Raw genomic sequence first — 25,932 nt, forward strand, 5'->3', positions numbered from 1 at the left:
AAAAAAAAAAAAAAAAAAAAAAAAGAAGAGGTAGGAATGAAAATCACAGGTGTCTGAGTTCCATCCTCTGACAGTGGCCCTGGGGAAGATATCTTCTGATTGTACATCATTGCTCAGGATCAGGCAGTTTAACAGTGTGCTACAAAATACATAGCCCCTGGCTATATTAATGGTGGCACTCCAAAACTCCTTGTTTCCTTGTTACATTGAGTTATATAAGCAGTCAAGGGTTTTTTGGAAAAGTCTGGTAATGAGGCTCTCTCTTGTCTCATTGCCTCAGTCCAACCGAGACGACAGTGATCTATGCAGAAACACATTGTACCAGGGAATAAAACATGGAAAAAATATTTTCTGCTGTTATAAAAAATCTCATACCAAGGGCTTTGAAATTTTCACATCATGTGCTCTTTTAGTTCAAATAAACTTTTTCTTCTGCCTTCTCCCCACCTTCTGTGCTTCACTGCAGCAACAGTCTCCTGTAACATATTAACAGGTTAAAAATAACCTTCTGCCGTCCTTGATCTACTTTGGCCTATTTAAAACTAGAACAACTACCTCAGGCATAGCAGAGAAAGCAATGTGTGTACATGTGCAATTTTGGGCTCTCCAGTACAAGAAGGAGGTAGAACTTCTAGAGAGGGTCCAGTGCAGAGCGACAAAGATGATTAAGGGACTGGAGCATCTTATGAGGAAAGACTAATGAGCTGGGCCTTTTTAGCCCAGAGAAGACTGAGAGGAGATCTGATCGATATGCCTAAGTATGTGAGGGGAGGATGGGGTCAAACTCTTCTTGGTGGTGGCCAAGTACAAGGGGTAATGGGTACAAGTTGAAACACAGGAAGTTCCATCTGCATGTGAGGAAGAACTTCTTTACTGTGAGGCTGACAGTGTTCTGGAACAGGTTGCCCAGCGAGGCTGAAAGGTTGTGGAGCCTGCTTCTCTGGAGATCTTCAAAACCCGCCTGGATGCCACCCTGTGCCATGTGCTCTAGGTGTCCCCGCTGGAGCAGGGTGGGTGGTCTAAATGATCTCTAGAGGTCCCTTCCAACCTCAACCATTCTGTGATTCTGTGATATATGAGTTCTGACTTAAAAAAAAATGTAGCAAGAGGCAAGAGGTTAATTGTATTTCCAGATGAGTCTGATTCTGGATCCTCCTCCCCTTTTTTCCTCCTTTTTCTTTTTCTTTTTCTTTTTCTTTTTCTTTTTCTTTTTCTTTTTCTTTTTCTTTTTCTTTTTCTTTTTCTTTTTCTTTTTCTTTTTCTTTTNTCCTTTTTCCTTTTTCCTTTTTCCTTTTTCCTTTTTCCTTTTTCCTTTTTCCTTTTTCCTTTTTCCTTTTTCCTTTTCCTTTTCTTTTTCCTTTTTTTTTTCCTTTTCTTTTTCCTTTTCTTTTTCTTTTTCATGCTCCAACAACCACCTGCAGGACCAGCAAAGTAATAATTGCAGTTACTGTGTGACCTGAACTATGATCCCTGAACCACAGGCTAAGAAAGAAGTCAATGCATTCATCGTTCCTGAAGCAACTGGATTCTAATGACTAAAGCTGAGGGAGCTGCAAGGAGAGTTTTTCATGGAGAAACAGACTGGTGTTTTGAATTGACTCTGAGTGAAAATGTTTCTTGAAAAGGGCTATTAAACTGCTGGCTTGCATCCCCTCCTCCTCTGTGCACAGTACTTTGAGAGAATGTTTGATTCATTGGTATCAGCAAGTGAGCTAGCACAGCCACATGTGCAGAAGCGGGCATGGCCCTGGAGCAGCTGCAAACTGTGCCTTAGCTATATTTGTTTTTTTTTTTTTTTTTTTTTTTTTTTTTTTTTTTTTTTTTTTTTTTTTTTTTTTTTTTTTCGAAAATAGATATGGAAACATAGGAACATGGGGACAAGGAAATACATTGTGGCCATGCTGTGGAGGAGGAGAGAGGAAGCAGAGCTGCAGCTGCAAGGGCTGGCAGCGCTTCAGGATGCCACACTGGGGAGCCTCAGGCCTATGCCTCAGCTGCTGGCTGCCCACAGGTTTCTTTTTTTTTTCTGCGATGGATAGGAGAAGGCAGGACACTCACAGAGCTGCACAGAGGTGGCTGTCCTACCTAAGTGAAACAAAGGACTGCATTCTAGATCTGCATCACACTCATGTTTTATCAAAGGTAGAAGTACATTTCTGTACTGGAGAGGGACAATCTGGGAGACAAGATGACCTTGACTTTTATCACTGCTTCAGTCCTTTGATTTCTCCCCTTGGTTTTGTCTCTGTCACTTTGGGGCAGTATCACTTCCCCTGGTCTTTGCCCAAGGCCCCAGACGACTGGTGGTTGTCTACAGGCTCCAGAAATTCCTGATGGAAGTTCTGAATAAGAGTTTCCTGGTTGTTTTGCAACTTTTCTTTCGCTTGAACATAAATTTCTTTTCCAAGGCCTTTGGACAGTCCATCAGAATGTATTTACCGATCCATTAATTCTTTTCTGCTCTCTTAAGAGCCTCTCTGTTTTCAGTTTCCTGGCTGTTTTGCTCCTGTTTGATATGTTAGAAACAACAGAACTCGGACAAAATGCGGTATGTGGCAACTGGAAACACCTTCACCAACAGTTTGTAGATGCTTTTCAAAGTTTTAAAAATTTACTTCAAAAACATCTGTGCTGATTATTAGGCAATGCTAACCAGATTCAATCAATTTAGGTTGTCACTTGGGCTGGATGGCAATGACAAATTTCTGCATAAGTGGATCTGACATAAAAAATCTGTTTCTCCATTGTGCCTCCTTGAATACATGTGAAAATCAATAGCTCAGAAAGGCTTTCATTACCTCTGTGTTTGCACAAAATCCATTTTTCTTCCAGCTGCTACTCACTTACTACCAAGGGAGTTAGACACTTTTCTGAGGATCACTTCAATATTAAGCCATAAAAGTCAGGTAGATTGATATAGAGCAAGCGTTGAGAGACTGACCTATTGGGGAGCTATAGTTGATTTCTCCACAGCTACATGCATGAGTACACATATTCACCCATACACACCCATACAGGTGCTTTCATGAGCACCTCTTATGGAGAGAATCCTCCTCACCTCCTCACAATGTTACAGATTTGGAATTCTGATTGAGTTTTGCATTCTATTTGCATCCTCACCATAACTCACATTTTCTGCCTTTCTCTCTCTTTGAGATTCACCCAGTTTCAGTTACCCTATTAATTGGTACCTATCCAAGGACAGAGCTTGATCAAAAAGGCATCTCAACCCAGTCAGTAAGGCTTTGAGAGCTTGAAAGTTTGTCTTCTCCTCTCTTGGTAGATAGCCATTCTTAGCTATCTTAGCTATCAAAAACATAACATCTTGTTAGACTAGTTCTGGAGGGACTTACCCTCCAGGGTAAGTCCATTTTACCCTCCCTAACCATTGCAGTGTTAAATCTTTCAGAAATCAAGAAGCCTATGCCAGTCTAGTGTCCTTTTTATTTACTAAGCAGATTTTTAATGTTTTATTTAGTATTGTTATTTTATTATTTTTATTGTTATTTTTAGTATTGTTAAATACTAAAGGTGTTTTTTTTACCTCCTCTGAATTTGCAAATATTTCCTGGCAACAGAATATTGAACAAAAACTTTGGTATTGATGGATTTCATTGGTTTTGTTTGGGAAGTAAAGGACATTTCAGTTCTGACCACTGTGCTTTAGAAGCCTTACTTTGTGAGCCAACAGTTTTCTTTAAGACTGAAGTACTCTCCAGAATGGAATTAAAATTGTACTTTTCAAATTTAGTGTACATTAGTACTTGCAAGTTCTCCAGTGAGAAATACAGAAAATATTTTCTGCTTGCAGCAAATATTCATTAATAGCTGTTATTTTCTTACTATCAATAAGTACTTCTCCACAAATACTTTGGGTAAAATGCTTGGTGGCAATTTCCTCAGACCACTTAGTACCACTAGAGACGACAACATAAAAAGGCCTTTTTATCTACTCTGTCAAATGATTTAACAAAAAATATCAGCATCAACATGGAAGCAGTCATGAAGCAGTTCTGAACAAATAACTTTGTCTTTCCTCCACATAGGGGCCACTAATTTTGTGTTATTTTACATTCATCTAAAATTAAGCCTCTTTCTTTCTCTAACAACAACAAAAAAAATCTAGCCTTTTGTGCACAAAAGTTTTCACATGAAGTTTCACAGTTTTCTGCATTGCTGAGCAGTGACTACTGTTCACAGCAATACCACTTTGAACATCCGTACATGTGTGTAGAACTAGGTGAGGAAGCTCAATATTCAGCGCTATGAGGTGTGGAAGCAGATGTGGAGATTGGAGAAGAAATGTCCAGGTTTCCCTAGGAAGACACCTTTTCTGAGGTCAGTTTCCTGGTTTCCCCTCAGTTTCACCTAGCTGGTGGAAATCTACTCTTCATGTCCGCACACCATTTCACAGATCTATAATTTAATTTTTCTTGGAATAAAACACATTTTTTTTCTATTGGACATTGACATGTTCTCTTTCCCCAGCCAACATGAACACAGCTTCAATAAAGTTTTCGCATTACTTGGATATCAGTCCACCCCAGGTACTAAAGAGTTGGATGGTAAGATGTCTTGTATGAGCCTGTCCACAAAGCTGTTATCTCTCTGAAATAATTTTCCAGCACTGGCACTCACTAACTTATATAGCAAAGGCTAACTTTTTGTCTGTTTTCTCTAAATTGTTCTAGGTTTTGTTTCTGGTAGGTATATTGCTTGATTAATGATCTTGATGTTAATATTTGCTCATACTCCATATGGGATCTTCTTGTGTTACCTAAAGGCACAAATTACTTAAAACAATCTTCTTTCTCAGTTCAGTTCCATTATTAATAACATAACATCTTTTTAAATTTTTTGAAAAAAGAGCATTTTCTAGCTTGTCCAAATTTTACAGTTTGAATGTTACTTGTGATTCACATTGTCTCCTTGTGATTCATGTTGTCCTCTTGTGTATTCCAAAAACACAGCCCATGGATAGGTTGCCAGGAAAGCTTTTATAATGTATTTTTTATTTCTATTTTATTGAAATTAAGGGCTAAATTCTATGGTGGTAGATGAATTTGTAGACTCATCTCTCTGAAATTACACCAGCTGTTCAAAAGAGGGAGGCTGTCTTTCTCTCAACTAATGACAATAGCATGCTTCTGGATGTAGATGGAAGAATATTTATATCAATATAAATAAGCAGTGTATCTCTATAAATAAAGAACAAAGATAATAAAATGTTATTATTGAAGTTGAAATTAAAATTGAATCCTGCCAAATCCTAAACATAGATCATGACAGAAAAATCCAATACACATTTTCCTTAGAGGTACTGTAATTATAGACTAAGTGAAGAAAAGAATGATTACACAGCAAATGACTTGTAAAGATTTCAATGACATTTTCAGTGTAATGCTGTAACTGTGACTATTTGCGCATGCATCACCACATGCATCAAAATCCCCTCACCAAGCTATGCTATCTGCAATACACTTTCAATCAAAGTTATTGCCATGGGCTGTAGAAATATGGACCTAGTTACAGAGAGGATGAAACAATGCCCAGTTGGGTGACTTCAATCAGGGCTCTCTCCCATCTTTATCAGTTGCAGCCCAATCTCCCTGCCCAGGGTAGCCCCAACGACAATTTTGAAAGAAGTTCCCTAAATTGGAGAAAAAGAAAACTGGGTGAAAGACCCATGGATTCCCCATTAAAAAGTCTAGTTTATTTAAGTGCCCAGTGGAATGCACAGCCTGTTGCAATTTCAGAAGGACCAGCAGCCCCTGATGGACAGCAAAGAAGAAAAGCTTCTTGCTTTTCTACATACTCATGGGTACTTCCTTGGCAGGGTTTTAGTGCACAGTGCATCACCAACCCTCATCCTTAAAATGAATACACTTGGGAAATGGGCATGGCATTCTCAATTTGCTATTGTGAGCTGAGCCCAGTGGCTTCAGTCTGACACAGAGCAATGAAATCTGTCCTTCTTTGCTAGCCCTCTATTTAATTGTATCTCCATTTTTATATTAGATGGTATTCCCTCCCTGGCCCCACACATGTCCTTTCTTTTTAATCAGTGCAAATTTCTGTAAGGAATTACATAAAATATATCAAATGCTATTGACAATATCAAGAGCAGTATGTGCTAATATTCCTCTTTATTCATACATGGGTTTTGGAAGTAAAATTTCTAGGAGAAAGTTAGAAGTCAGGCACAGAAAACCAGGAACCAATGAAATCTACTGCAAAATTCCCTTTGATTTATACGAGCACTTCAGCCAGAATTCTGCATTCAATTTCTATCTCTTCAGCACACTTTCACTGTGCTTTGAGTAAGTTGCTTGCAGTCAGGTACCCAGGTGCCTAAATTCAAGCGCTTGAAAATTTTGCTCAAGGGACTGCTATTCATTGAAACTCTGCAGCATATGCTCTCCTGTCCATATTCAGCATAGCAAAAATAGGCTGAAGCCTGCTGAACTGTGGCACATTATTAACTTCAGGGAAATGTTTCAGAGCTTTTCTGTAAAGGGATGAACAGTAATGTTTTATGCACTGTCGCTTCTGTGAAAGAGGCAGGAATTGGCAGTATAGTCTTCTCATAGCCTGTGCCAGAATTACCCAGAACATCCCCAAAAGGCTATATGACTTAAATGAAAATGCTCACACAAAAGTTTGTCAATTATTTCAAACTTTTTTTTTTTTTTTTTTTTTAAGAAAATACTTGGTTTTGTTTCTTTGCCTTCTTTCTCTTCCTTCAAGTTGGGATAAGGAAGAAATGGACAAGAGCAGGGTCCTGCACTTGGGGAGGATTAACTCCAGGCACTGGTACAGATTAGGGTTGACCTGCTGGAGAGCAGCTCCGCGGAGAGGGACCTGGGAGTCCTGGTTGACAACAAGTTAACCATCAGTCAGCAGTGTGCCCTCATGGCCAAGAAGGCCAATGGGATCCTGGCCTGCATCAGAAGGAGTGTTGCCAGCAGGTCAAGGGAGGGAATCCTCCTCCTCTACTCAGTTCTGGTGAGGCCGCACCTAGTACTGTGTGCAGTTCTGGGCTCCCTAAGATAAGAGGGATGTGGTGCTCCTAGAGAGGGTCCAGCAGAGAGCAACCAAGATGGTTAAGGGACTGGAACATCTCTCATATGAGGAGAGGCTGAGTGAGCTGCTCCTGTTTAGCTTGGAGAAGGTTGAGAGGGGATCTGATTAACATGTATAAGTACATGAAGGGAGAATGTAAGGAGGAAGGGGTGAAGCTCTTCTCAGTGGTGGTCAGTGATAGGACAAGGGGCAATGGGTGTAAGTTGAAACACAGAAAGTTCTATTTCCATATGAGGAAGAACTTCTTCACTGTGAGAGTGACAGAGCCCTGGAACAGGCTGCTCAGGGAGGTTATGGAGTCTCCTTCTCTGGAGGTCTTTAAAACCCGCCTGGATGCCGCCCTGTGCCACATGCTCTAGGTGTCCCTGCTGGAGCAGGGGGATTGGACTAGATGATCTCTGGATTGGACTAGATGATCTCTAGAGGTCCCTTCCAAACKTAACCATTCTGTGATTCTGTGAAATTTTAAATACTAGATTTGAATTGCAAGAAAAGCTTGTATTTTTCTTGTTTCCCTAGAAATCATACTTTAAACTTTCCAATTATTAATCTAAATATTTTTATTCCCCACTGTATTCTGAACATTTGGTCTGCATGAGATAATGCTGCATTTAACCTTTCTAGAATGGAAAACAGTAAAATATAAAATAGATAGATGGAAAGGGGTGGTAAATCCCTAATGCAGAATTATCTGGCAAGTTCTGAGTCATGGGAAAATATCAACAAAATAAAACGTATTTAATATTGATGAATGTGACAGTAGTGCATGTAGGGAGAAATAATAACAATCAGTGCAGACATGAAATAGGAGATTGCCATTTAGAAAGCATTCATACAGAAAAAGACCTTGGGGTTGCAATGGATAGTAAAGTGCATAGAAGCTCACACTGCAAAACAAGTAATTGCTATCCCAAGGAATATAGAGCAAAGGGAGATCCATCCTATGACAAAAGAGGTGATAAGTGCAGCATTTTGCAGTCAAGGTAAGGCCTGAATGGGAATAGTGCATGCATTTTTTAGCCACCTGTTGTAAAAAGGACTTTGAAGAGTGGCGGAGAGCTTAAAGAAGGGCAGCTGAAAAGACAGAGGGAATTGCGGGTGCGGTAGGTAGGTAGAGTAATGGAATGCAATTTATACAGCAGGAGGGAAAGGGATGTTAATGCTAGGAAGACTGGTAATATTTGTGTGGTATCAGAGTGGACTTCCCCTGCAGCAGAAATGGTAAAAAGGTCTCAAATTAAAGAGGAAAAATACGCTCAAGATACAAGAGAAATGACTTAATAATAAGGACTGTTACACAGGCAAATAGAATAAGTTGTCTGATGAGTAACTGAACATGAGTCACCATCAATAGAAGGTTTCCAAGGCAAGATTGGAAAAAATACCAGTGGGATTACCGTGGGAGAGGCTTCTCAGCATCCTTTGAGGGTAGGTAATCCAAAAGGTCCTTTGCTGTCATTTTCATCTGCCACTCTAGGATCTCAAAGGCTGCAATAAAATAACTTCATATACTGCAGAATAGATGGTAGATTTCATTTATTAATTAAATCCATCTGCCATACTCCATAAGCCCACTGATTAGGACAAAAGGTCCAGCCCTACAAACTTCACCCTAGCTGTCCCATCTGCTTTATAAGCATTTGCAAGATCAAGTCCAGAAGCTGAAGATGCTGCATTCTAAATCAGCTGCAGAGGTAGTTTTTACCACATGCATTTTCAAAGGAAGCTGTCACAGCTCCTGTCTACTTTGAAACGTTTGCTTCTGGAATTTCCAATGCTTGTAGTGGTTAAATGCTAAATTATCATAAGTGCAATTTACATGTTTTCCAAATAAGGGAATGCAAGTGCAGAAGAGGATTTCTGAACGTTCATATTTCCAAATTAAAGGAATGTAAATGAGCCTGCTGTTCAATTCAGTGTGTAATGTGTTTTTTTACGGTTGTCTCCTTGATATTGCAGGCTCCTTTTGCAATTAGGCAATGTCACATGCCACTCAAATCACCATGCAGTAAAGATGTAATGAAGTACATGCAGTAAAGATACTGTAATGAAGGACAATGGCAATATTCCAAAAGATAAAAAAAAGAGCATGCATGCTGATTTGTTACAAATACATCATCGCTTGCTGGAAACACTGTTCTTTTTCCTCTGTCGTAGTATGTAGCATCTTTCTTGAAAATGAAATTCATGGATCTGCTCCTGCTTACTCCTTGTCCCTTCTTCCAATGGCCCACACTTTCTCCAGGAAGCTGCAGCTTCTGCTTCCGGCACAGCGATCTGCCTCTTTAGAGGACTCGCTCCATGCTCAGGAGCCTGTATCAGCCCGCTTCCTTCACAAAGACTTCTGCTGTACTTGTTTTCCATGTATTCTTATAACTAAGTAGAGGAAAATTATAGGATGGCTCAAATTTCATTCATCAGGTGATTTGACAGCTGTTCCCTCCCTCCCTTGTTATCTTTAAAGGAAAAATGAATGCTATGTGTACTGTGGTTACAAGACCAGTGGGAGGAGTGGAAAGAAATGATTTGTTAGGCCTTAAGTCAATCACAGCTCAGCCCAGACAACCATAAAACATCCTTACTTCTACCAACAGATGAAATTTGTAGTGCAGCTCACTGAAAAGTGAAATGCTCCCACAGGGCGAAAGGAAGTCTCAAAAGTTTGCTATTTATTTAAAGGGAAAATATTTTACTCCTTACTCTTCTCTCTCTAGCTGAACTTTCCAGCAGACAGCCCCATAAATTTGCTTCAGTGACAGCCTTTCTGTGATATATTGAAATACACAGCAATCCTGAAGACACAATGCTTTTAGAGCCAGACAGGGGAGTTCTCTTGTTGTTGTTAGTGATAAAGTAAGTATTGCAGTGGTGACATGACCAGGATCTGCTCTGCCGTCCTGATAGGAGTCTGAGGGGTTTGTAAGGGTTGCTGAGTGTGGCCCAGATGACTTCTCTGGGCCTCTGGGCATGGTGCATGCAATGAAAAGCCACTTTTTTACCTCTATTCTGAGAGGAGGCCCCCGAAAAAGCTTTTTTTCTCTCACTAAAGTGGGAGAGGAACCTTACAAGACATTCGCATTCAGTGATGTACATATTTTAGGGAGGAGTGTGGCTTCCCAGCCCAGGTCACCCCACCAGCCTCCCGTGGTCCCTCAGGCCTTTTAAATTGAGCTGGTGTAGTCTGTGGGAGACAGGACTCCTTCATTTCACAGCAGGGGGCATCTCAGAATGAAGAGCTTCTATAACTACAGGTCCCTTCCAATTTCTAACGTTTGCTTTTAGCTGTCTAATTGTAACATTGTAACATGAATACCATTTTGGCCTGTGAACTTCCAGCTTACTTTGACCATATCAAAAATGCATTTAGCTGAATGACAAGGCACAGCCTGTGGAGAGGCAAAACTACATTACAAAGTATAAGCCAAATTCTGACCATTCAACCCTATGCACCTATATTCTTGTAGTCTTCCAAATTCACAACATTACCTTTCTGAAAATACTTACTACTTTTAATAGTATTATATCTCTCCAGAATCAAGAGTAAGGCAATATGATGGGAGTCTAAGCACTTATGACTTCCTCCCATTTTTACCACTGGTTTATGACCTTGAGCAAATCATTTGAGCTTACTGAGTTGGCCTTCCTGTTTGAGAAAAGAATGCTAGGATGTTGACTTGGGAGTTGGCTAGTTGATAAAATATAATTTCCTCTGGTCATAAATTGGTGATATGATAAAACTGAAGGCTTTTCTAAGAACACTCATAACAATTCTTCTGTGGCAATCAAGTTTGCCTGGTCTGGAATGGGGAGGTCTCATGTCATCACATCTCATTTCATCATTTCAACAGATGAGGGGCAAATTGGAAACAACTGAATGGACTCACTTGTTTGCATCACCATGCAAGGCAACAAAAAGTTGGTAAATGTGATTTCCAAAGTAAAAGTTGGTAGACAGCATCTACTCTGCACAACATCACCGTGATGGATAGGTTGGGAGTATGTCCTCTTGAAAAATCTGACAGGCTCAGCTCAAACCTGGATGAGTCAAAACAGGGATCTGGAATTGCAGCTTCCACATTTCAACTATCAGCTCAGTCAGAAACACACAGAGCCCATCTCATCCTTTTGGGGCAAACAACTAATCCTCCCTAGGCAAGAGCAAAATGACTACATGCAATTCAATAGTTAAGGCATTCAAGTATAACTTTAGAGATTCAAATACCAGACATACTCTGGGCTTTAGGGCAAATCACCCTCATCCTGGGTAAGTTTAACACATAGTGCATTCTCTCTGTTTTTCATTAGCATTTTTGAGGGGCACATTTGCTTCTGATTCAGAAAGGAGAAGTGAAAAAAAAACCCTTTTTTTATGAGTTCCTGTCTGTCTAGTCCTCATGCTCATCAGAATAAAATGTTTTGATGTTTTGTGATCTATTAATAAAGAACACAACATTAAGAAGTATGCATTATTCTTCAGGCCTTGCTGTTAGTTTTCAAATTTTAAATCAAAACTATTTCAGACAGAACAAAGGCAGTTCTTAGCAAGTACTAATTTCATAGGATATTTTAATTTCCAAGATTTATCCATATTTTAGCATCTCATTTGCAGTTATTTCATGCAGTTTTCTGCATGAAAAAATGTCTTAGCTTTAGGAGATAGTATATCTTGTCATCCTTCATAATGCAAAAAATAGTTAAAGGTATTACTTGGCTTAAATGCCTGGGCAGAAAGTTTCTCCCCAAAGAAGAAATTTCATGAAACTTAAAAGAAAAATGAAAAGTGAAATTTAAAATGGAATAATTTTGCAGACTGAACTGCAATGGAGGTGAACGATATTTGCTGGAACATAAAATCCTTATTTCTTTTATTACAATGCTGGGAGACAGATGTTATTCACAAGAAAAGATGAACAACAGAAGTTCCTGCTATTTTGATTTTTTTTAAAAAAGGCTATTTTCTAAAAGGAGGTTCACTTTTATAAACAGTATCATCATGGATAAGTTATTCTATTGCACTGATTCACTAATGTGCTCAAGCGCTCGGTTCCCTATGGCAGCAGAGATGCCACTGGACAATCAGGTTAAAAAGTGAGCAACTCCTGGTCTAATCCTGGAGCTGTGGTTAGCTGAAGCATGTTCCTACTGCAACAGAGCCACCTTGAGAGTCCTGCCTCTGAAACCCATGTAGGGGGAGAAGACCAAACTTGATTGAATCTGCTGCCCTTCATTCTTTTGACAAAATGGAAATAAAGATATCTAAACAGAAGACTGTGCCAGGATCAATGCCTCCTGCTTGGAAAATAAACGTTCCAGATTTCCTTCTGTATTTACTGCATTTACCATTTATGCAGCAGCAGGAGACCATTATCCTGTGACAATGTTCTGCTCCACTGACATTACTTCTTAATTATATCTTCATTAAAACCAAATTATAAAGTGGTCAGGAAAGTTAAACCAACTGAATTGCTCATTTGGTGGAACATTCTGACACCTTTTTTTTAGAAAAGTGATGCTGGCTTATGCAATAAAAATTTAACAATGTCTCTCACTGTTGGAAGTGTTGATTTTCATTTTAAATGGTGAACTTGCTGCTCAGTCACACTGCATTCATTCTGTGGGGCCCTGCGTAGCTAAATATTAGTATGGCAATTTTACAGTTTTTGCTCGGACATTTAAGGTGATGATGCTAGATTGGAATTGTCTTCTCTTGTTCATTAAAGCCACCGGCAAAAATAATATGTACCTGATCAATGCAGGAAGAGGTAAAAAATTGTGTGCCCCAGCAACAGATCTCAACAGTGGCATCAGTATCTGTCCTTCACGCTTGCCTCTCCTACCCTATGGTATGAGAGGAGCAGACACAGAATATGTGTGTCTACACATCAGCTCAGAGTCAGATGACTGTGAAAACCATCCCCTTTTCCTGGAGAACAGAGAATAGGGTTTGCTGCTAGGCTGGCTCCCACAGCATCTTCTGCTACTTGGTAGCTATTAAGAGCTTTCCAGTCCCCCAAAAAAAGGCGTAACATGCCATCACTGTTATCCAGTAGGATCTGATACAGCTATGTCTGATTGCTTGCACACTTCCTGCATGCACTCTGGAGCAGGCCAAGAGGCAGCTTGGCTTCTGTGGAGACCTTTCAGTCAACCAACATCTTCTGCACATGTGGGCAACCTCTCATGCATGTCAGTTACTGTGAGAGTCTTCATGATAAGACTGCAGATGTCTGTGCTACCAGCGTCAGGCTCAGACCTTGGACCTCCAGTTCTTCAGTATTAGTATTTCTTGAGTATAGCCCCTCTCCCCACATCTGCAGCAACCTCTAATAAAGATTTCTCCACATCCTACAACAGTTGGGTCTTTCAGGAATGTGTGGCTTCATCCAAACATATTAGCTTAGAAGTAAGCACACTCGCAAGCCATATCACATGTAACAACTGCCAGATGAATGTCTCTTCCACCAGGTTGCAAGTTTGACAAAGATAACAGACATGAATATATAGACCCTGGTAAATGCCTGAAGATAAAACAGTAAATGACAAGATACTAGCATTTAACAGCACGAGCACACAGCGCCTATTATTCAGTGTTCTTGCCATGACAGCTACTTAACTCCTCTTAGGGAACAATTAATTAACAGTTAATTAAAATGCAAGGAAAAATGTTTAAGGAACAATGTGTTTTTTAAAAAGCTATTCCACATATAAATAGCCCACCTTAGACAGTAGAGGACCATGTACGTAGGTCAGATGTAACCAGAAAACCCTCTACAATTTGGAATACATGGTCAAGTGCTGCTTGGTCCCTCTGCTCCTGAGACATGCCACTGAGAGGAAATGGTTCTGGCTATTGCTGAGTGTGATGGGAGAAGTCATCTTTGAAAGCTGATGATCTTGTGTCTGCCTGGGATCTACTGAACAGATTGCACTGCATCTAGGGAGAAAATAACTAGAAGAAAAATGAGTAAACCTACTAATTAAAGAGTTATAATAAATCTCCTTGGTTTGGGTATACTAAAGTAGAGGTGAAATGCTCTGTGTTCAGCCAAGCTGCTGTAGGTACAGGTTGGACCTAATACGTAGCAGCTATGCTTTTACAGTTAATGTATGATGCTTCATTTTCAGTTAAAAATGAACATAAAGTACAAGGAAAAAGAGAGACAGAGACAGAGAGAGGGAACAGGCAGCAGAAGTTAAGCTGATGTAATAATTCCCAGTTATAAAGCAGAACAAGGAGGACAAGGATGTGACTGGTTTAATGATCACTGTAATCAGCACAAATGACTGCTTACAGATGATTAATCTTTAAGTTTCGGGGAGGTAAATTGTGAGTTATGTATTTCAGCTTTGTTTTAGCACTACAGGTAACATAAGACAAACAGTCTGTGAATTCCTAATATCAAAGAGATTTGTGGTATATAGAAAAGCACAGATATGGACATGAATTAAAGTTACAGAAACACAGATTTTGATTCAGATGCAATTTTTAAAAAAGTTTTAAGGTATGCTCTCTTTCATTTTTATTCCTCAACTCCATTCAGACGCATCTATATTTTAATCAAAAATGATCATAGTGGTTTCATAGGTAAATGGCAAATGGATCTTGATACATGTTCATTATACCTCATTTTGTTAATGGCTGAAGAACCAACAAAAGAAACGAACTTAATACAGCAAGAAATGAGGTTCTGAGAAAAAGAAATGGAGAGCAAGAAAAAAGATGATTAAATTAAAGGAACTAAAGCTGTGCTGGACATCCTAGTTAAAACATAGGGAGGAATGATATAGCAGGGAAGGCATGAGTATCAACAGACCTGGATAAATAGCACAGTGAAGGAAGGAAGCACAGGGAGATCTGAAAGTATCCTAGAAAAAAAGAGGTAAGGCACAACAGAAAGAGGAGGTGCTTGGACAGAGTCTATGTCTCCTTGTTGTTCCTCTTGTTCAACAAGAGCAGCAATGCAGGGAGCAGAAAAATACAGGAATGGGCACAAGTCCCATGTATGTGACCCTTAGAACAGAAGGGTCAGTGCTTCCTTATCAGTCAAAATTGGCCATGTTGGAGCAGCACTGGCAGTTTGCAGGGTCCTCTGTCTAAGATAAAACACTATAACTATTTTGGTCTCATTCCATATTGACTTCACAACCATCTAACTGGACAGGTTGCTGCAGATTCATTCTAGTGAAAGGACAAAATACAGCCCCATATCTTGCAGCAAGTCCTTCACCACAAAAATACACCAATGTATTTTTCTATGTCTTTTGGGAGAAACCACACCATCTCAGAACCAAACACCACTCTGCTAGCATAGAGAAACATAAGCTTTCCTCTTGGACTTTAAAGACCCCAGTTGCTATGTATCTACTTTGGCTTTCTGAGTGGCCTCTGCAGAAGAACATGACAGAAAATTACAGACTTATACTGTCATTTAGTGTCTTCCTCATTAATGCAAAGTCTAGCCTTAAACAGTGACACAGAGTTGAGATAACAACAGAAAGGGATTGCCACTTCTGTCTTTATTGCCAGGTGCTGTCTATGACCGCTCACTGACTACTGATGGTTGGTTGGGCTTTGGCACCAGAGAGCTGCAGACGCAGACAAAATACAGCACTTCTGAGATCAAAAACTGACTACCAATAAGGCAAGATGTCATGTGCATTTCACAGAAGCAGCAGAAGGGGCCACAATACTAACCCCACGCCAAAAAACTACTAGCCAGCTAGGAAGGCAGGAATGGCCATTCCTCAAAAACCCACAAACCTCTGATGCTCACAGTAAAAGACAGTATCATCTCATGTTAGCTAAGCAATGTTGTACTACCATGGAGGAGAATCGGCCCACATTCAGGCATCCCATGGGGAGCAAGAAATAACATGAAATGGAGCAGCTGAATGTGCCAATATTGAAATAGAAGTAAGGGGATCAGGATTGGTCCCTGAGTGAAGTCAGGGTATTGGCATGCAGCTGTGGGTGGAGCAGGTGGAAACAGGCTACCATGCATTTGCCATGTATCTGCTATCTTTACATTGAGATGCTGGGGGAAAAGAGCAATTCAAGTTGAGAGGAGAATCTGTATCAGGTAGTCCTGTACAATGGGGAACATTTTAGAAATCCGCAGAAAGAAATGAGATGCAGAGCAATGAAAAAGACACATAATAGTTATTAAAAAAAAAAAAAAAAAGAAGAATTAAAACAATTAAGTAAGAATGTTGCAAAATGATGTTTGATGATTTCATTTTTTGAGTTGAAAAAGAAATAGAATATATATGCCATTGGTAAGAAATAAACAGATGCATAAACCTGAGCTATTAACTCATTTTTAGCAGGATGGTTCTATGAAACCCTTTTTATCCCTAGTGTCTTCTCCACTAAATTCCTAGGCCTCAGGAAAATTAATTAGGCTGCACTGCTAGAGACATTCCTAGAATTTTGCACTGAGGTCACTAAAGCCAAAGTAGTTATTCGAGTAAAGCATCTGCTTTTGTTGTGAGGAGTTTACGTCCTACAGTGTTTTACTCCTGTTTTCAGATGAGGTGCTTCCAATATCATGGATTTAAATCAAAATCATTAGTATATTAGTGTCTTTAGTAGTGATAAATGTCTACGTTATCCTCTCTCCCGAGGAAGGCACTGCATCCATGAATTTTGCATTTCAAAGCTAGTAGAGTCACCCAAGATTACCTTACATTGTTGTAAAAACAGATTAAAGAAAACAGATTATAATTAAAAAAAAAATAAAGTTAGCTTCAAAAGCATGGTGAGGCATGGTGGGAAAACCAAGGCTCATTTAGACAGTGGCAGTGGATATCTTCACACCTGCTCATTTTGAAACATATTAGAAATCCAGATGTGGTGACTGTCCACCAAAGGCTGATCTTGAATCAAGGGTAAGTAACATAGGCAAGGGAACCAAAGCAAGGCCTCTGACACCAAAGCACCTACCCTCACCATATGACATAAGCCCATAATAAGAAACGAAGCTGGGCATGTTTGGCTAGACCACGGGCATTTGGGCATGACTTTCTCTCATGGCTGCTAAACAGGACAGCAGCAACAATCATTTAAAAATATTTTAAATTATAACTGTCTACCGAGTTTCTAACCACAATGTTGCAGATGTTTAATGAAGCAAAGAGATGGGAGTAGCTTTACTTTTACTGACTCATTGCTTAGATCTGGACTATGCTAATATTTGGGCAGGTGTTTCCAGGAGTTATGTGCCTGCCCAATTGTGCTTTTATTTCCTTCTTCACACTGTGGTCTGAACAGAGCCAGTAAGTACCCTAGTTGGTGAACTTCGTATCCCGTGACCCAAGCAAAATTAGCTTAGGAAGCAGAAAGAGCTGGATCTCTCTGTCAAAGTGCTAAATTATTGGTGCTGTGCTAATAAAATCCATTAAGCTTATCTAAACAAATCTTTCTATTATTTCATAAATGACTTAATGAATGTGTGAACTCAGCTGTGGTATTAACTTTTAGTTAAAACATATAACAGCTGACCAACATGCAGGTCAGTAACACTGCCAGTTAATGTAGATTTAAATCCAAATGGCATGTGGGTAAAGAAGTCAGCTAAGGAGCAAGGGCATTAGAACAAAAGATGCCCATCAGCTGGTGTGAATTTATGAGGCCATGGGAGTAGGTTAAGAGAGGAATTTAGCCCCTTCAAAGTATCTTCCATTAGCACAAAGTAAAGTCTTTGTGAGGATACCACAGCAGAATCTAAATTGCCTCATCTGAGAGCACAGCTTCCTCTTAACTGTCACTATTTCCTCTAGTTTTACTTCAGCAGCAGTTTAACAGTGAGCACATCTTGACAGACTTTACTGAATTCATCTCTGTACGTGTATGTGTATGTGCATTAATCATGTGTCTTTTTCAGTTTGCTCCAGCCAAACTACCATTTTGGGACTGCAAGTGAAAGAGGAGGAATATTTCATAATGCTGAAGGTGTGCTGAGAGCACTGTTTCCTCTGGTGTTTTGTAGCATCTTAATGTTGCCTCATGCTCCTCCCAGCTGCTCCTCAATAAAAATTGCCTCAGTGTAGAACAACTTGACCTGCAGACTGTAGCAAGTAGTGTTTCACTTTCTCAGTCAGGTTCAGCAAGGAGACATTTAAATGGGGCTTTGGTCTAAAGGATTATCTGTAAGGAAGAGGAAAGGACAGTTAGATGACTTTATCAATCTCCTGATTTCTTCCTATCCCCCCAGAACTGTCAGAAAACTCCATTCTGAGATGATGAGTTGCAGAATGACAGAAGTGGACAGAGACTACTGTGCTGAAGCAATGTTTAACTTGCCTAATACGTGCCCCAGTCTCTCTTCATAGGACAAAGTATTATCTCAAAGGAGAATTCAGCTGTGGAAACATGCAAGAGAGACAGCTTACTGTCATCCTCCTGATAAAATAGAAAACCTCTTTCTTTTAGGGACACTTTCAGTGTCAAATCAAGGAGAAAGAAACCTCTCAGGTGCCATTGCCTCAATGTGTACAAAGCTAATATTGAAAAATAGCTTCGGTGATTTTCCAAATCCCACTTCAAGATGACTTAATAAGTTGAGAGCCATGCCTGATATGTAAAAATGACATGGTGCACTTGACGCAAAAAAATAGAAGGCTAGTTTCTGAGGAAGGCCATTAAATTGTCAAGAACAGATTGATAAGAAAGAAGGTGTTTTAATAGATGGAAAGGGGCATGTTGATAAGTAGAGAGACACCTCAGGGCCTTACAGCAATGCATTGGTGACCAGTTGGTTTTGCACTGGCATGTAAAGGGTGATATGCTCTGAGGTCTCTAAACCTTTCTGCAGACAAAAAGATGCCTCATAAAATTATTACTATAACCCTGCATAGAAGTGATTTGGGATATTTTTGAGAGGTTGACTTAATTACCAGGATTTAGTGTATAGTTAGAATTTCTCCAAGGTAATAAGTCAGAGTGTACCAATTATAAGGAATCATTGCAGCACCAGCTTGATTTAGAAATCATCTTAAGTGAATCAGAAAGCAGCTGTGGATTTAGTTGATAACATCAAAGAAATTAAGTGTCTAAGACCTCAGATGAGGAAGTCAGATGGGGAAACAACAGAATTAACTAGTGATAGCATTTTGTGGAATATCTCTAGGATAAAAACCCTTCTTCCAAAAATACATTCAGAAACTGAAAACAAAGGAAGTCCGGAGAAGGCCAGGAAGTCTGAGACCTGAAATCTCTTTTATGCCAATGTGTATTTACCTCAACCTTAACCCTGGTAAAAGGATGGAAGAACAATCTCTCCTACAACACATGCATACAAATATATGCATACATACACATTCCTACCTCTACAGAAAAAAACATCAGATGAAAGAGCATCTGAAATGCATGGATCTCTGCCTGTGGATGTTCAATGAATCAGTTCAGTACTCATAAGTCAGGGTAATTGGGCAGACCCATGCAGATGACATTGTTGTGGGTGTCTGCTATAGACTAGTTGATCAAGAAGAAGAGATGAAGAGAACTTCTTCAAGCTGCCAGAAGAAGCCTCACATTCAAGGACCCTGGTCCTCTTGAGGCACTTTAACTGTCTTGATATTTACTGAAGAGACAATACAGTAGGACACAAGCAATGCAGGAGATTTCTGAAACAAACTCAGGATAACTTTATAACAACACTTTTATATCCCTTAAGTCATAAGTCAGGAATCATTCTGAGGCCACTCTCCATAATCTTTGAAAGGTTGTGGCAATCAGGTAATAGAGCAGTGAGGATACACAGGGATCTGCTTGTTTTCCTGTATAAAGTATGTCTCTGTGTGAATTACTGCACCCACTTTTATATGTTTTAGTTTCACCTGTGCAAGGCCAAGATGATGCCTCTTTCTAAAATACAACTTCTGACTTTATCAACAGCACATAGCCAAAAAAAGATAAGAATGGTGTAGAATTCTTAGTCTGTATTAACCTGTTAATAACTAAAAAACACACTTCTGAAGAAAAGAGGAGGAAGCACAGATATGACTGGCAGTTTGTCCCAAAACAACAGCTACTCTTTCTGGACACAGCACTCTTCACACAGCATCACAGGACAGGCAGCAATGGTTCATATGGAACAAGTGATAAGAATTGATGTGAATTGCACAGCTAATGCAATACTTTCTTGTCTGTAGGAGGGCAGGAATATTACGTGTCTGTGTTAGAACACAGAATTAGCTCACTGGATCTTGAGGTGTGTCTCACTTTACTACAAAGATTCACAAAAGCTTTTTTTTTTTTTTTTTCCTTTCCCTACCCAGTACCTCATTTTAGGTAGAAATTGCAAAATTGAAAGGCTTCTTGCCACACAATAACATTTCCTCTGAATGCCTGTAAGCAATACCCTCCTCTTTTGATGAGTGCAGAGTACTTAAATAGCATTTGCAAGCAAACATGAGAATGCTAGGAGCCTTTTTGCTTTGCAGGCATTGTTTCATCAGTTCATTATCTATTTATAGCTCCTGCCTTTGATTGATGTTTGTATTTAACCTTGCATTTCTTAATTTGTAGGTCAGTATGCAGTTAGTATGGTTAATTTATTAGGGCAGATACTTCTCACTCAGCTTGTTGGGAGATGAAACTATTTAGGGGCTGTAAATCATTACAAACAGATCTCATCTAGTAACCTTAGTAACTAAGTAGTATACTGGAACAAGCAATATTTTTATGGTGATATATTTACAGTGTGAATAATAGGAAAATAATGATAAAATAACACATTTGGGGATACACTTGCCACTAAAAAATGCTATACAAATGGCTCCCTAATTTCGAAGCAAAATTCTAGCCATTCCTCTTTCAGAATCTCTATAAACTGTCCGAAAGTGAAGCTATTCTCCTGTGTATACCATAAGCTAGTTCCAAGATTAATCTGTTAATGCAGAATTCAAGCATACTTTAGAAGCCTTGAGGCATAAGCTTCATTAAACTATAATGCATACTGCTTTGACTGAGACTTTCACTATATATCGCTTTCTATGACAAAAGGATGACGAATGATTTAAAAGATACCAGTGCACCTCTATGCACATGGGAATGTGTACAGCAGAGGATGCCACTACTCTTTCAGGCACTTTTTGTTACCACAAATTTAAAGAATGACCTTTTAATCTTTATTATTATGATCATTATTATTATTCCTGATTTCACTTTCTATTCATGCTGTCTGTCTATATGGTTAGAATTTTTGGTCTACAGAAGTTTTCTTTTTAAAAGGTTTCAGAAGTCCCATGACAAAGAAGGAGAAGGCAAAACAGGCTTAGAACTAATGCAGATTTTCTAGTTTCAATAGGTGGCTTGCTTTGTGGCAGAAGTAAGCAGGTACATCTATAATATCTTAGGTGCTACCTAAGAAATGATACTTCAGCAAACAGGAATCTTGAGTGCTGAGGGCATTCTGTATCTCATGGAAAAAAAAAAAAAAAAAAGATTCTTTGAGCTTCAAGGCCAGCCTTCTAAATCTGTCTTTGCAGCAGAATTGAATTCAGGGAGTTCTCTCAGAGAACTGTAGCAAAAATTAGGTTTATCACAAATAACTTCTAAATTTTGGTCATGAACAACAAAACTTCCCTAAGAGGTTTTCTTCTATTTATTTTTTTTTTCCTTTAAACACTGGAACTGAATTATATCCCACCATTTAAATGTCAGAAAAGTCTTACCTCATCCCTCTTGAAGCATAGCTCTCCTATGATAAAAAGAATGTGAAATAAAGCTTGTTTTTGGCTAGTTCACAAAGTCTTGGCCCATATCTGCTAAATACATTAGGATTCCAAAGAATTTCACAAGCTGTTCCAGATAAGCACACAGTAAGTAGGTGAGGCAAATAGACTTATGCCTTCTCCTAGCCAAGTTTTTCATCTCAAAAGTTATACCACAAAATCACTTGGACTTTTCTTTTATCAGCAACTTCTAAATCATGCTGTTTTTCCACAACAGGCTAGTGGATTATTGAAGGACACCTCAGCATCAGTGTGGCTGGCTTGAAGTCCCAGGATCACAGAAAGCAGTAATGCTCTTGCACAGCTTTTGTGGATGGGCCACTGGCGAAATCTGGGTTTTTATGTTGTTCTCAAAGTTTGCAAGTCAGGCTAGAATATTGATTGCTATCTAATTGCTGCAGCTAGGGAGTCAGAGGAGGGGAGTTGGGAATCAATGGAGGTACTGTGTCTAAATGTGAGCCCACCACAGTTGTTAGTGATTTCATTTCTCTTGCAGTGTAGATGGCTGACAACAGAGAAAGCCACTACAGCCTCGAAATTTTTATTCCTAAATTCATTCACTCACAACAAGCCCTGAAAGCACACGGATTACATTTATACTATTTTAATATTTATGACCCATGAAACAAGATATTTCTGGTGAATAAAAGGTGAACTTTTAGTTGCATGTGTAAAACTGAACTCTGTTTGGCCTTGATATTTCAAAGATTAAGTGGTGAACTGAAACTCAGAAGAGCAATTTGTGGAGACTGTCCTCGCTAGAAAGGTGACAGACACTTGCGCAAGTGAATTAAATTGCAGTCTTTAACATTTTAGTGATGATACTGACACGGACATCACCAGTCACTCCAAACTGTACATCCCCTTTTGACAAGAAACTCTGGCTCCTGTCATCAAAGGGTTCATTAGTTTGAAATGAGGAGTTCTGACCTGGTTTGGGCTTCTTCATAACCCTGACCTCATTGCTCACTGTGAAGCAATTCCATTATTTTAAGTGCTCCTTCTCAAATTGCCTCCCCCATTGCTCTGACATGCCTGCTTTAGGACAGGACCTCTTGTTAACTTAGACACCTACTATGATCTGCCTGCCCCTTTCCTTTTCACCTCACTCAGAAAAAGCAAAACCAAAGAAAAGCAAAATTAGTGCTTGCTGGTGCACAGCTCTGTCCCTTATTGTAAGTCACGCTCACCTTTAGCAAGGTGGAAGAGGGTATTTTTTTTTCCTGATGAACATTGACAGAGGCACATGTCCTCGTGCCTGAGAGCTCACTGTAGCAGTGCAACTGGAAGCTCAGGCTTCCTCTCACTGCAGAGCAATGCCTGATGGGGATGAACAGGTGCTCATCCATACACAGCTAAATGCCTTGTATGCCTAGTCTTATTAAGACTGAACTATTAATCACTGTACATTTCTGCTGGCATAAGTTGAGTTTAGGCGGCCAGCCTCTGTTCCCCATGAACATATGCTCAAATACCCACAGATCTTTCACTAAGCACATGTGCACTGGCTTATAATGCTGCCAGTGTGGCAATTGCAGTGTTTGCACTCAGTGCTCCACACCTATTAAAATTCTTTAACTGCTTAAATCTCTTTAACTGCTTCATGCATTTTTATCCATTTGTAAGCCTTAGGCTCCTGACAACATGTAGATGGTGTGGCGCTTGTAAATTAGAAACCTCCATGCAACTGACATTTAGCATTAAAAGACCCTAAAGTTCCCTTAGTTCATCTCCCATCTTCTGTTAATATCAACTCCAATATCAGCATTCTCAGCAGGCAGATCTACTGGCATAGCTGCTTTCAAGAAGTTTATTGCAGAATTCAACCTTTCAGTGTCAGAGAACAGGTACAGAGGACTGCAAACTTCTAGAGGCGGTCTGTGCAAAGCAAGAGAAGTGTTTGTTTCAAAATAAATTTGGGTGACAGAGAACAACTTCTGAAAGAGAAGTCAATCCCTTTCTGCTGGGATAAATAAGTTTCTTTTAATGGGCATGTTCTCATAACACTGAAAATGCAGCCAGTCCAGTACCAGGACATAAGATTATATTCTAATCTTAAGGCGTCTGTGGGTTAGCAGGATGGTCTGGGAGTAGTTAACATCTCTAACATTCACATCTTTTAGCTGATGATAGGACCAGGAACCAGGAAAAAAAAAAAAAAAAAAAAAAGCTTTTGAAAAGGGGGGGTGGGATTTGAACAGCAAGGACAACCATCAGCATGGTCAATCTTAAAAACACTTATCAAACTTATCAAAACCCTTATTTTCCAACTTTCTCTGGGGCACATCATTCCCCTGGGACTGTTTTTTCTCTCCAGTATTATCCATATAAGCTTATGATGGTATGTCTTGTTCACATTTTTGAGAGAAATTGAGAGAACACTTGCTATGCTTTTGAAACTGTGAAAACCAGAGTCAAACCGAACACCTGAAATGTAAACAAGCACTTTTAATTAATTAAACTTTAAATTAATTTAAAGCTTTTGCTTTATATCTTAGATATTATGACCAGCTCCATTGGGAGCATCTTTCTCACGGGAATATTAGGAAAACTACCTAGAGCATGTGGGACTGTCAACAGTTTTTGCAGTTTGGCCATGTTTTGTAAGTTCTTTAGAGGTTTAAATTGTCATATAAGTACAAAGCATTACTGAAATGTAGAACAGGTGTGCCATTTTAGACAGGGCGGACTGATAACCAAGGCACAGGATAGAATACTTCTGGAGTGCAGAAGTAAGGTTTGATGCTTAAGGGCACTTAGAAAGTACAAAATAAAACCCAATTCAAGTAAATAAGATCATCTTTCATATAAAAGAGAAAGTGATATTTAGTATTTCACCCTCAAGGCTTGGAAACAGCTGCCACTCAGGCAGAACAGATAATGCAACTTCTGGGGTAATTTGTGAAATCAAGGATATGAATATGAATACAAAACATTCCAAGTGTTCTGTTTCCTTCTGGGTACCTGCAATTCTCAGCCTGACTACTCCACTGGAAAAGAGGGTGGTGAGCTCTCTATACAAGGTGTTCTTAAATCACAGAAGCAGTGTTTGCAGAGAAGCAGAGGGATACAGAAGCATTTAGAGAGCTAGAGATGACAAAAGTCACTAAGAATCAGTTTCTGTATATGGTCTGGCCTTAAAGCCTTTTAGGCATTAATGGCATCCCATGCTAAAACTAGCGACATTTTATCTTTGCTGGAAGGATCAAGTTCACTTACTGCGTAAATTAGGAAGATTCAAAAACCATGCAGCTCTTGCTTGCTATTTTTCCTGAATAATATCTCATATACTCCAAAACCAGTCAGAAATCTGCCCCAGGTAAGAGGGTGAACAACTCGATACTGAGCAAGTCCAGGGATGGGCACAAGGAGCAGTGCCACCTTCAAGGGTCTTGTGGTGCTTTTAGAGTTTGTGTGGGATCAAAGAGGTGGGATGACATAGCTTATGCATCTGGCAGGAAACTCACATCAAGAAGCACCGTGACTGTGATCACTGGGAACACTATTTTTCTCATCAACTGGGATTTGAATTATGAATACACCTCTATTCTCCAGAAACACGCAAAAACAGAGAAAGTAGCTTGTGAACTTCCTTAGATGACAACTGAGTCAAAGTATTAGGACTTCTGAGAGAATCGCAGCGTTCGAGGTGAGACTGAAGGGCAGCAGAATTAAGAGGAAGTGGTGAAGGAAGATTTTCCCTATGAAAATTAGTTTGCAATGGTGCCGTGGAAAGATGATAATGCATAGTGTCTTTGCAATACTCATTCAAATTGCTTTCCTCTGATTCTAGAGCAAACAAGCAGGAAGAGGTTTGGTCACAATCTACACTGCAGACAGATGTAGCTATTTTTTTTTCTTTCCTCTAGACTGGATTTGAGGAATTGCAATAGAGGAAAGTGTGATAGCTAGAAGTAAATTTAGGAGTCTACATTTGGTACTAGAGTAATCATTTTTGTCCCCCAACTTTCGGCTCTCCTTATACACAATAGGTTTTGCTTGACTGTGGTTTGCTAATATGCACGCTTAGAGGAAATTGGGTTGGTTTTCACAAAACTTGAATTTGGGCAGGAACCTTGAGTATGCATAATATCAGTTATTATGTTGTGTTCA

Source organism: Nothoprocta perdicaria, unplaced genomic scaffold (assembly GCF_003342845.1).
Source record: "Nothoprocta perdicaria isolate Ctin4 unplaced genomic scaffold, notPer1 scaffold_329, whole genome shotgun sequence".
NCBI lineage: Eukaryota > Metazoa > Chordata > Aves > Tinamiformes > Tinamidae > Nothoprocta > Nothoprocta perdicaria.